The sequence below is a fragment of the Diabrotica virgifera genome, chromosome 2, assembly GCF_917563875.1.
Source record: "Diabrotica virgifera virgifera chromosome 2, PGI_DIABVI_V3a".
Taxonomy (NCBI): domain Eukaryota; kingdom Metazoa; phylum Arthropoda; class Insecta; order Coleoptera; family Chrysomelidae; genus Diabrotica; species Diabrotica virgifera.
Genome location: NC_065444.1, coordinates 199358978 through 199375275, shown reverse-complemented (window position 1 = coordinate 199375275; position 16298 = coordinate 199358978). Strand labels below are relative to the sequence as shown.

The 16298-nt window shown below is 33.7% G+C and overlaps 1 protein-coding gene across 5 annotated transcripts in view; it reads left to right on the top strand.

Annotated features, from left to right (window-relative positions):
• The window catches only part of LOC126880339 (uncharacterized), an 85102-nt gene that overhangs the window by 25499 nt on the left and 43305 nt on the right, over window positions 1–16298 (top strand). For 4 of the 5 annotated variants that reach the window (XR_007696569.1, XR_007696568.1, XR_007696571.1 and 1 more), the window contains exon 1: window positions 12322–15979. The exons of the other annotated variant lie outside the window; for it this stretch is intronic. The gene's annotated coding sequence lies outside the window, so the exon portion shown is untranslated. Of the gene's footprint in view, window positions 1–12321; window positions 15980–16298 lie in introns of those variants that run through there. 5 annotated transcript variants of the gene reach the window in all.

The window sequence follows — 16298 nt, the reverse complement described above, 5'->3', positions numbered from 1 at the left end:
CGCGCTATTTCTCGTAAACTACCAACCCTACGGAAAATATAATTAAATATAAAATGTAGCAAATTAAATTTTCCACAATTTTGCTTCTATTACTTTTTATCGTCAAGTGACCAACAAAAAATATATAACCAAAAATATGTAATATTTTTAAACAAGTTTCCTTTTGGAGGTTATAACTTTTTTTCAGTTCATTTTAAAATAAAATAACATTATAGCAATTTTGTAGAGAGTTTTTCAGGGAACAATTTTCACTATAAAGTTGTTTAATTCTATTTATTTATATAGGTTTTACAGCGCTCCAAACTTGACCAGATTCTCGAATGCTCATAGGGATACAATAAAAACAAAAGTTAGGCTTACTTTTCTATCTATATACAGGGTGTCCCAAAAGTAGTGGAACGGTCGAATATCTCGCGAACTAAACATCGGATCAAAAAACTGAAAAATTCGTGTTCAATCATTTTCAAAAATCTATCCAATGACACCAAACACCAGCCCCCACTACACCCCCTGGAGGTGGGGTGGAGGGTAACTTTAAAATCTCAAATGGAAACCCCTAGGTTTTCTTGCAGATTTGGATTCGTTACGTAAAAGTACACAACTTTTATTCAAGACATTTTTTCGAACTGTGGATAGATGGCGCTATAATTGAGAAAAACGATTTATCCTGATACCATAGGTAAATTATAGAAACGGTCTAATATCTCGAGAAATACACTTCCAAATGAGAAATCAAAAAAAAGGTTTTTTAATACTTTTCGAAAACCTATCGAATAACGCTAAACATGACGCTCCAACCCACCCCCTGGAGGTGGGGTGGGGGGTAACTTTAAAATCTTAAATATCAACCCCCACTTTTTATTAGAGATTCGGATTTGTCATGAAAAACTAAGCAACATTTATTCGAAACATTTTTTAGAATTGTTGATAGATGGCGCTTTAATTGGAAAATACGATTTATTAGCGCCATCTATCAGCAATTTTAAAAAATGCTTCGAATAAATGTAGCTTAATTTTTCATGACGAATTCGAATCTGCAATAAAAAGTGGGGGTTGCTATTTAAGATTTTAAATTTACCCCCACCCCGTCTCCAGGGGGTGGGTTGGAGGGTCATTTTTGGTGTTTATCGATAGGTTTTCGAAAAATATTAAAAACTTGTTTTTTTGGTTTCTCATTTGGAAGTATATTCTCGAGATATTAGACCGTTTCTATAATTTACCTATGGTATCAGGATAAATGGTTTTTCCCAATTATAGCGCCATCTATCCACAGTTCGAAAAAATGTCTTGAATAAAAGTTGCTTACTTTTACGTAACGAATCCAAATCTGCAAGAAAATCTAGGGGTTTCCATTTAAAATTTTAAAGTTACCCCCCACCCCACCTCCAGGGGGTGTAGTGGGGGTTGGTATTTGGTGTCATTGGATAGATTTTTGAAAATGATTGAACACGTATTTTTCAGTTTTTAGATCCGATGTTTAGTTCGCGAAATATTCGACCGTTCCACTACTTTTGGGACACCCTATATATTTTTTATTCATACAATTTATTATGATTTTAACATTCCTATGCTATTATTAATCTGTTCTTGACCTTTCTTCCCACTATAAAACTTATAACTCTAAGCATATATAGAAAAGGCCCAAGAAGTTGTTTGAGGACAAATTCGCCGCTTCAGAAGAAGAATGACGCAACCGCAACATGCAAAATTCTTAAGCAGAGAAAAAAAAACGATTTTTGATATCAAAATCATAAAGTATGAAAAAATTAATTCACCACACAGTGGTCAGGATCCCGAGATATAAGCGTTTTTTGGGGTGTGCCGCTTGTATATGAAGTAACATAACTTTTTTCCTATTATATATTTTGACTTAAAATTTTCCAAAAAACTTCTTCATGAACTATATTTTATTGTTGTGTTGGTTAAAATTTTAAACTAAAAAGTTTGTCACTCAACTTTTTTAAGTAAACATGAAACTAACGAAATATGATGACAAAATGTTAATAAATTAACAACTCCTTTTTTAATGTGTTTAAACATTTTGGACAAATTTCATTGTTATCTACATACTTCAAAGATGACACAGTAAATTTTTTAAAAGGAAATATTTACAGCGACCAAAGATACAGCTAGGTAAATTTGAAAAATCATCAAAATTCATTTTTGGTATTTTTGTATATAATTTATTTTTTTAACATGTTCCACCAACTCTAGATAAAAGTAAACTTCATATTCGGATTCAGCGACCTCGAAAACATAAAAATAGACCAAAATTGATCATTCACCTTAAATTTGATTTTCGTGGTTGGCATAACGGTTAATGCCGCTCGTCTAATAATATTATATAGATAGAAAAGCATTATTTTTCTACGAGAATTCGAGAATCTGGTCAAGTTTGGAGCGCTGCAAAACCTAGATTATAAATAAAATTAAACAACTTTATAGTGAAAATTGTTTATTGAAAAATCCTCTACAAAATCGCTATGATGTTATTTTATTGTGAAATGAACGTAAAAAAAGTTATAACCTCCAAAAGGAAATTTCTTACAAAATTTTCTGTTATTTTTGTTTATAACTTTTTTGTTGGTAACTTTACGATAAAAAGTAATAGATACAAAATTGTAGAAAATTTAATTTGCTTCATTTTATGTTAAATTAAATTTTCTATAGGGTAGCTGGTTTACGAGATACAGCGCGAAAGCCCTTTGCACCTCTTTTTCCAAGATGGCGGCCGGGGGACAAGGGCCTCAACCCCAAAAACTTGAACTTAAGCTTCTACTGAACCCCCCTACACATTAAAAAAATAAAATTGACTCCTCTAAGAAATGCACACTAAATGTAACATTTCAATGGACTACCGGAGAATTTTTTTTTGATTTTTATGACCATTCCGGACAGAAAAGATCTCCTATAATTTTTCTCTAAAGTGGATCGTGTTCGAGTTATAAGCAATTTAAAATTTGAAAAACGCGAAAACGGCCATTTTTATGACTTATAACTCCGTTAAAAATGAATATTATGAAAGTCAGAAAGTGACTAAATCAAATTTAAAGCCCCCCGTTCATGATCCTGAAGAAATTTGTGTCATTAATTTATTACTCAGCTGTTATTTTTAATTATTAATAATGAGTGGTAAGATCGTATTGACGCGGCGGTAAATGTGAGTGCGAGTGAGATGCGGCATTTGACTGACTGAATGGCATCTCTTTCGCACTCATCATGGACGGCCGCCTAATACGTGCATGGCGCTCAATATTGTTACTTAAAAATAACAGCTTAGTAATCAAATAATGACAAAAACTTCTTCAGGATCTTGTAGGGGGGGCTTTAAACTTTGATTTAGTTATTTTCTGACTTTCATAGTAATAACTTTTAACCGAGTTATTAAGGAGGGGGTATGGTTTGAAATCAACATATCAAACACATTTTTGTGAATTTTTTTCGAAACTATGGTAGAATTATTTTATTTTTAAATTAAACAAACACATTAAGTACAATTCAAAGAATATTTAAGAAAAAATTCAATCCAAAATATAGAAAAATAAGCCATTGGCGACAAATTTTGGCAGACAGCTCAAAAAAAATGGATTTTGCGGTGGACATCAGAACTCATTACTGGATTATACGAAACAAAAAATTCAAAAAGATTTTATTAGGTTATGAGTTTCACGAGGTAACAACGTCGAGTTTTTTTAATTTTTAATGATTTTTGAATTTTTGGTATCACTCAAAAGTCAAAAATACGAAATTTTTGATAAAAATTTTGTGAAAACCAACCGATTTAATATTGTTGAACAAAAAATAAGCACAAAACGAAAAATATCTCGACGTTGTTACCTCACGAAATGTCTAAAGAAAATATATGCAAAATATCAGGTAGATCGGCCGAGTAGTTTTTCAGTTACAATGTCCACCGCATTTGAAAAAGCAGTTTTGAGAAAAATGCGTTTAAAGTTTTGACAACTGCATCTTCATCTTCTTATATGTCTGCCAAATCGTAAAGTGATGAACATTAGAATATGTTTTTTAAATTGGGGAGTGATCTACAAAAGAGAAGGCGAACAGTTGTTTAACGTTTCTCACTACGCTCCGGCGTGCTGGCGCGAAGCCGCGTCAAAGCGAGTCGAAGGTAGGGATATTCAACACCCTGTATCTCTGGTAATTTTACTCCGATTATTTTGAAATTTTCAGAGAGTATTCTTGAAAGTATGCATTTTTATTTGAAATAATAAAAAAATTTAAATATTTCAAACCATACCCCCCCCCTTAAGCCTTGAAAATGGCCATTTTTCGTTTTTTTCAATTTTAAAATGCTTTTACCTCGAAAATTATGAACTTCAGAGAAAAATTATAAGAGACCTTTTTTATCCAGAATGGTTCAAAAACTCAAAAAAAATTGTTCCCGCCAAAAATATTGATTTTTGCAATTTGATTAAAAAAAATTGTCAAAAAAATTGGACCACTTTTCGCGTGGGTGACTTCTTGAATCTTATTCTGGAATGTCTCAAGAATGTGATTATGCAAAAAATCTCATGGGAATATTTTCTCCAAAGAACCCGCCGTTTTCGCCTTGTCTAAAATGATTTAGCACACGACCTCTAGTCTTATTTAAAAAAATCATCTATTACCTCATCACGCCCAGATGTATGATGTCACTAGTATGATATCATCATCAATCATACCCGTACGTGTCCACTGCTTGACATAGGTCTGTCTCTCTCAGCTCTTTCCATCTGTCTCTGTTTTGTGCGGCTCGCATGCAGTTACATGCTTCATATTGTCGGTCCATTTGGTTGGTGGGCGTCCTCTTCTCCGTAGTGCTTCTTCTCGTAGTCTCCACTCTACAATACGTTTTGCCCATCGGTTGTCGGACCATCTGGAGACGTGTCCTCATCAATTACTCTTTAGCGACCCGATTTTTTCGACAGCGTCTCTTGTTTGTTTTCATCTGGCGCTCCATAGCCCTCCGTATTACGCGAATCTTGTTCACTACCTTTTTTGACAGTGTTAATGTTTCCGCTCCATAAGTGAGTACAGCAGGTAACACACACTGTTCAAAGATTTTGTTTTTCAGGTATATGGGTAAGTCCGATTTAAACACATAGTTCAGTTTACCTAAACGCTTTACCAACGCTGCGACGTGGTAGCTCGCACGTCTAGTTATCTCTTCCCAACCGAATTTCATGTCCCAAGTACTTACAAGATGCAGTCTGCTCAATATCCATTCCATCAACATCAGTATTACGATTTAGCACAATATTAGTCATAATTTGCGTCTTGTTGATGTTAATCTTTAGTCCGACCTCTAAGGAAGCGTGATATCATTTGTTCAACATTATAATTGCATCATCCATACGATCGGCTGTAAGGACGGTGTCATCAGCGAATCTCAAATGACTGAGCTTCTATCCATTTATGTTGATACCATATTAGTTCAGATCTGACTTCTTAAAAGTGTGTTCTAAAAGGGTTGTGAATAGCTTTGGTGAGATGGTATCTCCTTGCCGCACTCCTCGCTGTATACAGAATTTATTTGTTTGTTGTTCAGATAGTCTTACGCTACCCGTTGTCATTTGGTAGATACATTTGATCATATTAGTGTAGCGATAGTCTATTCTGCATTCTGTCTGATGGTTTTTTAATATCTTCTGCTGGCTTATGGTATCGAATGCTTTCTCGCAGTTCACGAATATCAGTGCCACTGGTTTGTTGTATTCTTCAGACTTCTGTATCAGGTTTTTTTGTTACCAGTAAGTGGTCGTTATCCCGAGATTAGTGCTATATCTGGATCTAAATACAGTTTGTTCTCTAGGCTGATAGAAATCTAACCTCTAATCTTCAGTCTATTTTTGATAATTTTTGTGAAGGGTTGATATATTATGTCTGATAGCAAACTGATAGGACGGTATTAAAAATAGTTTTTTATACAGTGATGAGCATGCTAATAACCGGCAAAATAGCGCAAAAGATGGAAACATAATACATTACGAAACAAAAAGAGACGAAACTAGTGGAGGTGGAAATGATCGTTATAAACGTATAAATTAACATTACATTACATAGTTTCCTACCTTTAGACGTCTGTGACCTTTAGACCTTTAGTATTTTATAAAATTCTACTGTCACAGTGATAGTTGTCATACTGCTCTGACACGTCTAAAGGTGAGAAACTATGTAATGTACCATTTAAATTTCCACTAGTTTCATCTCTTTTTGTTTCGCAATGTATTATTATTTCCACCTTTTGCGCTATTTTGCCGGTTATTAGCGCGCTCATCACTATATCTGTCATGTCACTTCTTTTGTAATAAAACAATGACTGCATTATTCCATTAAGAAGGGGTTTTCCCTTGGTAAATGCAATCTGTGAAAAGTTTAGCTAAAGCCTGGATAATTCTATTTCTACCTTGTTTGATTCCTTCGATCACTACTCCATCATCGCCAGGAGATTTATTATTTTTTATATCTGAAAGTGCCTTTTTAACTTCGTATACTACAGTTACTTCTGGCATTAATTCTGATCCCTGGTTTGCTATTTTGGGCCTTTGGTTGGTGCTCTCATATATTTTGCGATATAGATATAGCGATTCGACAACCTTGAGAATTTCGGCTCTATCCGTAGCAATGTTGCCGTTTCTGTTTCTTATTCTGTACATACTTTTGTTGCCAAAGTTATTCGTATTTCGCCTCAAAACTTTTGCATTGTTGTTTTCTTGAATTAATTGAGATATTTTTCTTGTATTGTTTTCTCTTATGTCTTTTTGGATTGGTCGGTGGATATCTTCATTTAATTTCTTCAGTGTTGTGTAGTTGGAGTCGTCAAAAAATCACAATTTAAAAATATTAATCGACATGTTTCGGGATTTTTCCTTAAAGTCGCAGCTTACGGAATATCGAATCTATTCTTTTCCTTTGCACCTCACTGCATGTCTGTCTATTGTTATGTATTTAATAAAACTATGGACCGACTTGACTACTTTATTTAAACACATTAATTTGTATCTTTACATGAGACAAGATGGACAGCGTCAACATGACATCATTGCCGACATTACAGTGTTCTTTCAGCGTGTGACATTTCTTTGACAGCTCCCAAAGTATGTTATTGGAGTGTGTTCCGAAATGCCCTAACTTAAATAAGTAAATATACAACATTTCTCCCCTTCTTTTTAAAGATTCAATCTGGTAGGTGCTTTAATCCTTCTACCAGATCTAGTGTGTAGGGGTGATTGAATAGAAGGTGAAGTTGTAGTTGTAATAGAACTAGCAGTATGCTGAGTGGTTTCTAAAACCGGTGACTGAATAAAATTATTTGGTGCAACTTCAACTTCCATGACATTAGGCTGATTCTTATTACCTCTATCTAAAATTAACGAAGGGCTAGCACTTATTTTTGGTTGCACAACTACATCACACACCTCCGGTAAAACACTATCTTCTATTGGTAAAGTCTCATAAACACTACTTCTTAAATCATCTGAATGAACAAACTTAATATTGTCCTCTATTTGAACAAGGTATGTACTAAAAGTTAGGACTTTTTTAATAACACCCTTTTGCCACAGCTTAGTACGCTTATTTTTTACAAAAACATTTTGGTTTATTTTATATAAGGATCGATTAGTTATGTTATTAGATTGAATACATTTATTTTGACTTGATGGTTTTAACAAATCAAAGCGTGTTCTAGGCCTATTTTTAAAAACAGCTTCGGCAGGTGAGACTCCTGTTACAGTCGAAGGGGTATTTCTGTAACTAAAAAGATAATTTTGTAACTTATTCAAGACTAATTTTTCTGACATATCTTTTCCCTTTTCTGAAAACAATGTTTTTTCTAAAGCTTTTTTAACTGTTTGCACGCCCCTTTCAGCCAACCCATTACTTTGTGGGTGATATCCTGGTGACTTAACAGGTTTAATCCCATTTGCCTGCAAAAATGACACAAACTCTGTAGAATTATATGGAGGACCGCTATCCGAAACTAGTTCTGTTGGAAGACCAAAATTAGCAAAAATAGTTTTTAACTCATAAATTGTTTCTGAAGCATCTGTGCCATTTTTCATCATTTTGATTTCTAGCCATTTAGACTTTTGATCCAAACACAACAAAAAATTAAATCCAAATTTTTTAAAGAAATCAATATGAACTCTAAAAAAATTATGTGGTGCTGATGGCCATGATGACAACATGCTATTATTATTAGTAAAATTTTGATTCTGTTGACATATGTCACAAGATGCTACAAATCTTTCTATACTCTCATTCATATTAGGCCACCAACAGTAGGATCGCATTAGCATTTTACTACGTACTATTCCATCATGCTGTTCATGAAATAACTTTAAGACTTCATTTTGCAAGACTTTTGGTACAACTGTTTTATTCCCTAGTAAAATGCAATTGTTTTCCACAGACAACTCATTTCTTTTTTTAAAATAGGGCTCTAAACTAGAATCTAAGACATAATTAGGCCACCCAGAAATAGTAAAATCTTTTACTTTAAGCAAGATTAGATCTTTATTTGTTTCCTTGGCTATGTCTTCTGCATTAAGAGGTATTTGATTAACCAAACTAAATGAATACAAAAAATCAGAAATCTCTGTTTTATTATTACAAGGTAAACGTGACAACCCATCAGCATTACTGATAGACGAACCTTTTCTATACTGAATGTCATATTGATACCCAGATAATGTAACTGCCCATCGTGTGATTCTAGATGCAGCAGATGTCGGGATACCTTTGTTTTTTCCAAATATGAACTGTAAAGGTTGATGATCCGTAATTAAAACAAATTTTCTTCCATACAGATATTTATGAAATTTTTTTATTGCAAAAATAATTGCAAGGGCCTCACGCTCTAAATTGCTATAATTTTTTTCGTTTACAGACAAAGTACTTGACCCAAACATTACTGGTTTTTCAATATTATTTATTTTATGACTTAAAACACATCCTACACCATATCCACTAGCATCACACGTTACATAAATTGGCAGATTAGGATTATAATGGGTTAAGACACTTTCAGAGGTTAAAAGTTCTTTACTTAATTGAAATGTTTCTTCACATTCTTGTGTCCAGTTTTTAGTGAAATCTATACCAGACTGACACAAACTATACAAAGGTTTTAGTTTACTTGACAACATGGGGATAAATTTTCCATAGTAATTTAGTAACCCTAGATAAGACTTTAACTCTGTTAATGAATTTGGTGAAGGTGCAGATTTTATTGCATCAACCTTCTCTTGAGTAGGGTGGATACCATTAACATCAATAACATGCCCCAAGAATTCTATTTTTGTTTGAAAAAATTTACATTTTTTTTCATTGACTTTAACATTAAAATCTAAAAGTCTTTCTAAAACCTTTTGCACATTTTGATAACATTTCTGCAAGGATGCACCAAAAACAATTATATCATCTAAATAGCATTTAGTTTCACTCAAACCTGACAAAATGGTCTCTATAATAGATTGAAAAATGCCTGGAGCCGAGCTTACACCATAAGTAAGTCTAGTATATGAAAAAAGACCCAAGTGAGTATTAATAACCAACAATTTTTGTGCTGACTCACTTACTTTTAATTGTTGATATGCCCCCTTCAAATCAATGACAGTAAAATATTTTTGACCGCTGAGACATGCAAAAATATCCTCAGGTAATGGCAAAACACAATGATCTGCATCTAATGCTTGATTTAGAGTTTTTTTAAAATCTACACAAATCCTAATTTCATTTGAATTCTTTTTAGGCACCACGACTATGGGACTAGCCCAGTTACTATATGTTACTTTTTTTAAAATTCCAGACTTTATCATATTTGATAATTCTAACTCCACTTTTTCTCTTAATGCATATGGCATATCATAAGCCCTGTGAAATACTGGTTGAGCTCCCTCTTTCAGTTTAAGATCTACTTCAAATTTTTTTATGCATGAATCAGGCTCGACCTTAAAAACATTTCTAAACCCATTTTTTAAGTCTGACACTAAATTTAAGACATGCATTACATTATTTGTCGACATCTTTTCATTTTGCCTTTCTGACTGGGAATGACATAAATTTATGGACTCTGGACTACTTTTGAGATTTGATACATTAAAATTAATTTTTTGTCTCCAATTGGGGTTAAGTATGGTTAACCAGTTTCTTCCCAACAAAGGTGCAAATTTATGATTACTTTTTAATACTACTAATGGTAAATTGACAATTTCATTGTTTGATTTTACAAGAACATCTGATTCACCTACTATTGACACGCCTTGACCAGTTAGAACTCTTAAATCATATCTTACAGAATATAATTTTAACTCAGGAAAATACTTATTAAAATCATTAATATGAATAACTGACCTGCAAGCACCACAATCTATTTCAAAACAAATCTTCTTACTTTCAATTTCCAGCCATACCTTCTCTGGAGGGACCTTTCCTGACTCTAAGGTCGACAAAAAACCTAAAATCAATGAATTGTTGTCCTCTTCTTCTTCTGAATTGTCTTCTATTGCATTGATATTCCCACTTTTGCAGACCCGACTTGTGTGCCCAATTTTCTTACACTTGAAACATTCCCAGCTTTTCGCTGGACACTTTTCTGGCTCGTGCTTCCTACCACATCTGAAACATGACTTCAACTCTCTCCTCTGACTTCTTGACTCTTTATTTTGACTTGGACCAGGACTGCTGTATTTTGTATTCTTACTGATATTTTTACTTTTAAATGACAACTTGTCCAAGTTTTCTGTCACACAAGACAAATTATTTTCAGCCCCCATTGTTCTCACCTGACCTTCTGCAAGTTCCATAGCTAAAGCTATTTCAGAAGCTTTTTCAAGTGTTAACTTGTCCTCTGATAATAACTTTTTTTTAATGGCATGTGATTGCACACCACAAACTAACCTGTCTCTAAGACATTCAGATAAGAATTGACCAAAGTTGCAGTGCTGTGATAACTTTTTCAATTTTGTCACAAAAGACTTTATATCTTCGTTTTGCTCTTGAATTGCATTATAAAATTTATAACGTTCAGCTATCACAAGCCTTTTTGGACTGAAATGATCTTCTAATGTTTGTTTTAGTACTGCAAAAGACTTTTTACTGGGTAACTCTGGAGCTAGTAAATCCTTCAGGACACTGTAAGCCTCTCCCCCTATTAACGTTATTAGTAAAGGCACTTTCTTGTCATCTTCAACCCCGTTACAGATAAACAACTGTTCTAGTCTCTCGATATACGATGAAATGTCCGAGTCTCTAGGATTGAACTGCTCTATTGAACCGATTAACGACATTTTTTTGACCTTGCTTTACAATGCACAAATACTTTCCACGCGGCTATACTTCAGATGACTAATTTACGGACTTTGCCTGCTTGGATTCGATCGGGACTCGTCGCCAAAATAATGTTATGTATTTAATAAAACTATGGACCGACTTGACTACTTTATTTAAACACATTAATTTGTATCTTTACATGAGACAAGATGGACAGCGTCAACATGACATCATTGCCGACATTACAGTGTTCTTTCAGCGTGTGACATTTCTTTGACAGCTCCCAAAGTATGTTATTGGAGTGTGTTCCGAAATGCCCTAACTTAAATAAGTAAATATACAACATCTATAAGTATAGTGTTATCTTTTGTATAACGTATCTTTCACATTATTCTAAATAATTAAATTTTATGTTTTTAGATGATTGCTAGTTATGGAAACATTATGAGAAATTTTGATTCTGTACAAAAAATTATAATTTCTCTAAAAAGTACTCGCAAAATATTAAATACATCAAAATACGGGTTTTTAAGACAAAAAGTAAAGAAAATAAATTCTGTATTTAAAATAATACACTGTACAGCAATATGCTTGGCTATAAACTCATTTATTTTATTTTTGTCCAATGCAACCTGTTACGAACAGATTCTACCCATGCTTATAAGAGATGTATTCTTTAATTCAAATTATATAAAAGCAGCAACTTACGGATTTGTGATTCCCCACGCAACTATGTTTACTTTTTCCCCATTGTATATAGTATGTTATTTTGTTATTCATTTTAAATTGCTGATGCAATCTTTAAATGAAGCTGTTAAAGAGTTTACTGAAGAAGACCTAGAAAATAGGCGTAATGATATAAATGACATAGAATACCAGAAACATGCAAGACAACAAATAACTCACATTTCTATGAAATTGGTAAGAATCAAAGGGTAAGTGTTATTAATAGGTACAGTCGGAAAAATGAAAGAATACCCATGAACGAACATATAAAACACGCTGTATTTTCCTGTCACCGTGTCACACAAAAAATTGGCCAGCGCAAGTACATGTAATAATTATTGTTACATGTACTTGCACTGGACAACTTTCTTTGTGACACTGTGACAGGAAAATACAGCGTGTTTTATATGTTCGTTCATGGGTATTCTTTCATTTTTCCGACTGTATATATTATGTAAGTGTTAAATTAGGCGAGCGGCAACAACCCCTAAAATAACGTTATACCACTTGATACGCATCGTAATGTTCACCAAGAATAGCTGAAAGTCTGAAAATAACCACGCCCATGATGCGCATTCGTCATCCGACGGATCTTGCACTGAGCGTTCACTTAATATCTACCGTTTGTAACGTGAACAAGTCGGTACAGTCTGCGAAACATTCTTTGTAAGTACGAACCGCAAAGGATCAATTTAAAATTTGCAAATTTTGTTTAAATCGAATCTGAAGGGAAAAGTTTTAAATAATCAGACACGGGAAGTGATAGCAAACGTGATTCATTTTATGATAAATGAAGCGAAAAACAATGAACCGTGTAGAGATTTGAAAAAAGTGCAGGAACGTGTGGTATTGGCGAAAGGTGTTAGTTTAAGCAGCGTTCAAAAAATTGCTCGGGAAATGCAATTAATTGAAGATGGCGAATATTCCTCATTTGTAACTCCAAACAAAAAGAGAAAAAAAAGCGCTTCAAAAACGTGCTTGGACGATTTTGATATAGGGCGTCTTCGACGTTATATAATGGATTTTTGTATAACACAAAAACAAGTCCCAACTGTGAAACGCATACACAGAACATTTGCAGAGGAGTACAACTACTCAGGTTCCATAGAAAGCCTACGAACAGTAATTAGAAAGATGGGATTTCGTTGGCGAAAAACCAGAACTAATAGAAAATTATTAATGGAAAAGCCCAATATTCAACATATTAGACTGAATTTCTTACGTAGTATGAAACGTTACAGGAACGCAAATCGCCCAATTATATACATGGATGAAACATACGTCCATTCATCTCATACCCACCAAAAGAGCTGGTCTGATAGTTCAAACAAGGGCATACAAAAACCAGTATCTAAAGGACAGATGCTTGTGATAGTGCATGCTGGAGGTGAAAGTGGTTTTGTTAAAAATGCTTATCTGCGCTACAAGCCTACGATAAAAACAGGAGATTATCATGATGCAATGAACTACGACAATTACAAAAAGTGGCTTCAGGATAAACTGATACCAAATTTGCCCCCGAACAGCGTTTTAGTGATTGATAATGCACCGTATCACAACGTACAAACTGAGAAATGTCCAACTATGTCTTCCAGGAAAGCAGAAATGCAGCAGTGGCTGACAACGCGAAATATTTCCTTTACAGATGACATGTTGAAATTTGAATTATACGACATTATAAAATTACACAAACCTCTGTTTAAAACCTATGAAATTGACAAAATACTCGAGGATAAAGGACATTCAGTTTTACGGTTACCCAAGATATTATCCGGATTTGAATCCTATAGAGTTAGTATGGGCTTCTATGAAGCAATATGTCGCTGAAAAAAATGTCAGTTTTGATTTTAAATAAGTGAAAAGTTTGTGTGGACTGAATAAAACGATGACGACAAATGCTATGGAAATGGATACCAGAAAGGTTATAAATATCTCTTTTAACAAAAGGTACTGGTACAAAGACACCATATTTATGCTTCACCGGGACCGAACATCTAATTTCTATTTATTACCCTACTGCTTACGCCCTTTTTCTCCGAAACCTTTTGGTCAATATAATGGTAATATAAAGTATAAATAGTCAATATAAAAATATAATTTTTGGTTTATAATGCCATAATTTATAGCAACACAAGCGGTTTTTGTTGGATCTATTTTATTACATCTCACTTTGTAAAAAAAATACTACAAATATACTGAAGAAAAGTAATGACAGTAATAATAATTGTGTACGGGACCTATTAGAAACTATTCAAACTTTACGTTTCTATATTTGTGTCTCCGATTGTACCTATATTTTAAAGTTCACCCGCGCGTACAGGCTATCTTTTTCCTTCCGAGTGCGTTCTCACTTCATTGTTCGCGCAGGCAGTTAGAATTTCAGACTTTCAGCTATTCTTGGTGAACTGTATCCGCCATGTTTTACCGTAGGGAGTGATTACGAAACCTCTTTCCCTACGTTGTCGATGCGAGTCAACTCGAAGGCACTGCTCGATACCGACGACCATAGAGAAATAACAATAAGGTAGAGAAATAACAATATTGTTTTTATTTCTCTATGCCGACGACCCTATCAAGTTGCCAACTCGAACTATCTATCTCACTCTAATAGATCTCTGATCTCCTATAACACTTTCTCTCTTGCCGGTCAAAGTATAACAATTAAGAAAAGTGAATACATAACGACATAACCTACCTACTTCATACTTTGATTTCTTCAATTTAAAAATAATGTAAATAGTTAATAAAACGATATTTAGATTATACGATTTTGATAACAATTCTCATGTTTTGAACACTCAAAAAATATATTGTTTAAATCTCCCAGTGAGGTGTTATTACACTCATTACACTGACATGAGTTCTCTAATACTTATTCCTATTTTTAAAAGATGTGAAGGAAACGTCCATGGTTAATTTTTATCCTTGTAATATTTGCAGAGTAAGATTTAAGGCGAAAAGGTAAGATAAGGAATGCTCTGAGACAGAATTCGATGAAGGGAATAGGTATAGTTAGCAGTGACCATTAAGAATGTTAGTAATATTGTTATATAACGTCTCCCATCTTTCCCTGGCCATGTAATCTTTAATAATGGTAAAAAAATCATAATCTCAAATTCTACTTAAGTTCGAAAATCATATATACATATTTATGTATCTAGGTGTACGTTATCACTGAATCATCCTTAGAATATATAAAATAAACGTGTATAATATTAAATATGGGAGTGCGGCCCTGCATGGAGATAAGAAAAAATGTTGTTCCTAACACGGACTCCGTAAAATTGTTATTTTTAAGCGATAAAACAATAGTACATTGTTTACCGGGTAGGAAAAGCTTAACATTCATGGACGACTGTGAAGATTGCTAAGTCGAGGCGCAAGCCGAGACTTAAAATAAACGTGTATAATATTAAATATGGGAGTGCGGCCCTGCATGGAGATAAGAAAAAATGTTGTTCCTAACACGGACTCCGTAAAATTGTTATTTTTAAGCGATAAAACAATAGTACATTGTTTACCGGGTAGGAAAAGCTTAACATTCCTGGACGACTGTGAAGATTGCTAAGTCGAGGCGCAAGCCGAGACTTAGCAACACAGAGTCCAGGAATGTGGCTTTTCCTACGAGGTAAACATACTATTTTTCCGCAAATCGTTTAAAATTCGACAGATATTGATTGATTTAAAAAAAAACGCGATAATTTTATTCCCAAATAAATGGTGCTTTGAAATTCCTAATAAAATTACTTGGGTTACTATGGAAACGTATTGAGGTTGAATTGTCAAACTTGACGCTTATAAATAGAACACTAACAACTGTACGGAAATATCATTTCCTTACAGTAAGGAAATGACATTTCCTTACAGTAAGGAAGTCCTGACTTTTTCTTCAAGAAATTTTGACAGGAATGTCAAAATTTCCTGGCGATTTGCGGAAAAGTAATAAATTGTGAATTTGTGCCGAATTATAATCGAAACTGTAAGTGTACAAAATTTAATTAATTTCTTTGTAAAAACGTTTTGAATTTAATATATTGGGTAAACAATTTTTCGTTATCAGTGGTTTCACGTTAATTACACCTGTCGGAAACAGACCCAAATACCTGTTTTTGCAGGTGGTCAGGGTCGGATACTTTGTGATGGTACACGACAACCCTCACGGAATTTTCCCTTATTTATTTGTTATAAAAATAAGGTCAATATTATAGTTGTAATTTGTATAATTTATTACGATAGTAGCAAAGTTCAAAGTATTGAACTCATTCGAAAGACTGCAAAGAAAGCACACGTCATTATTG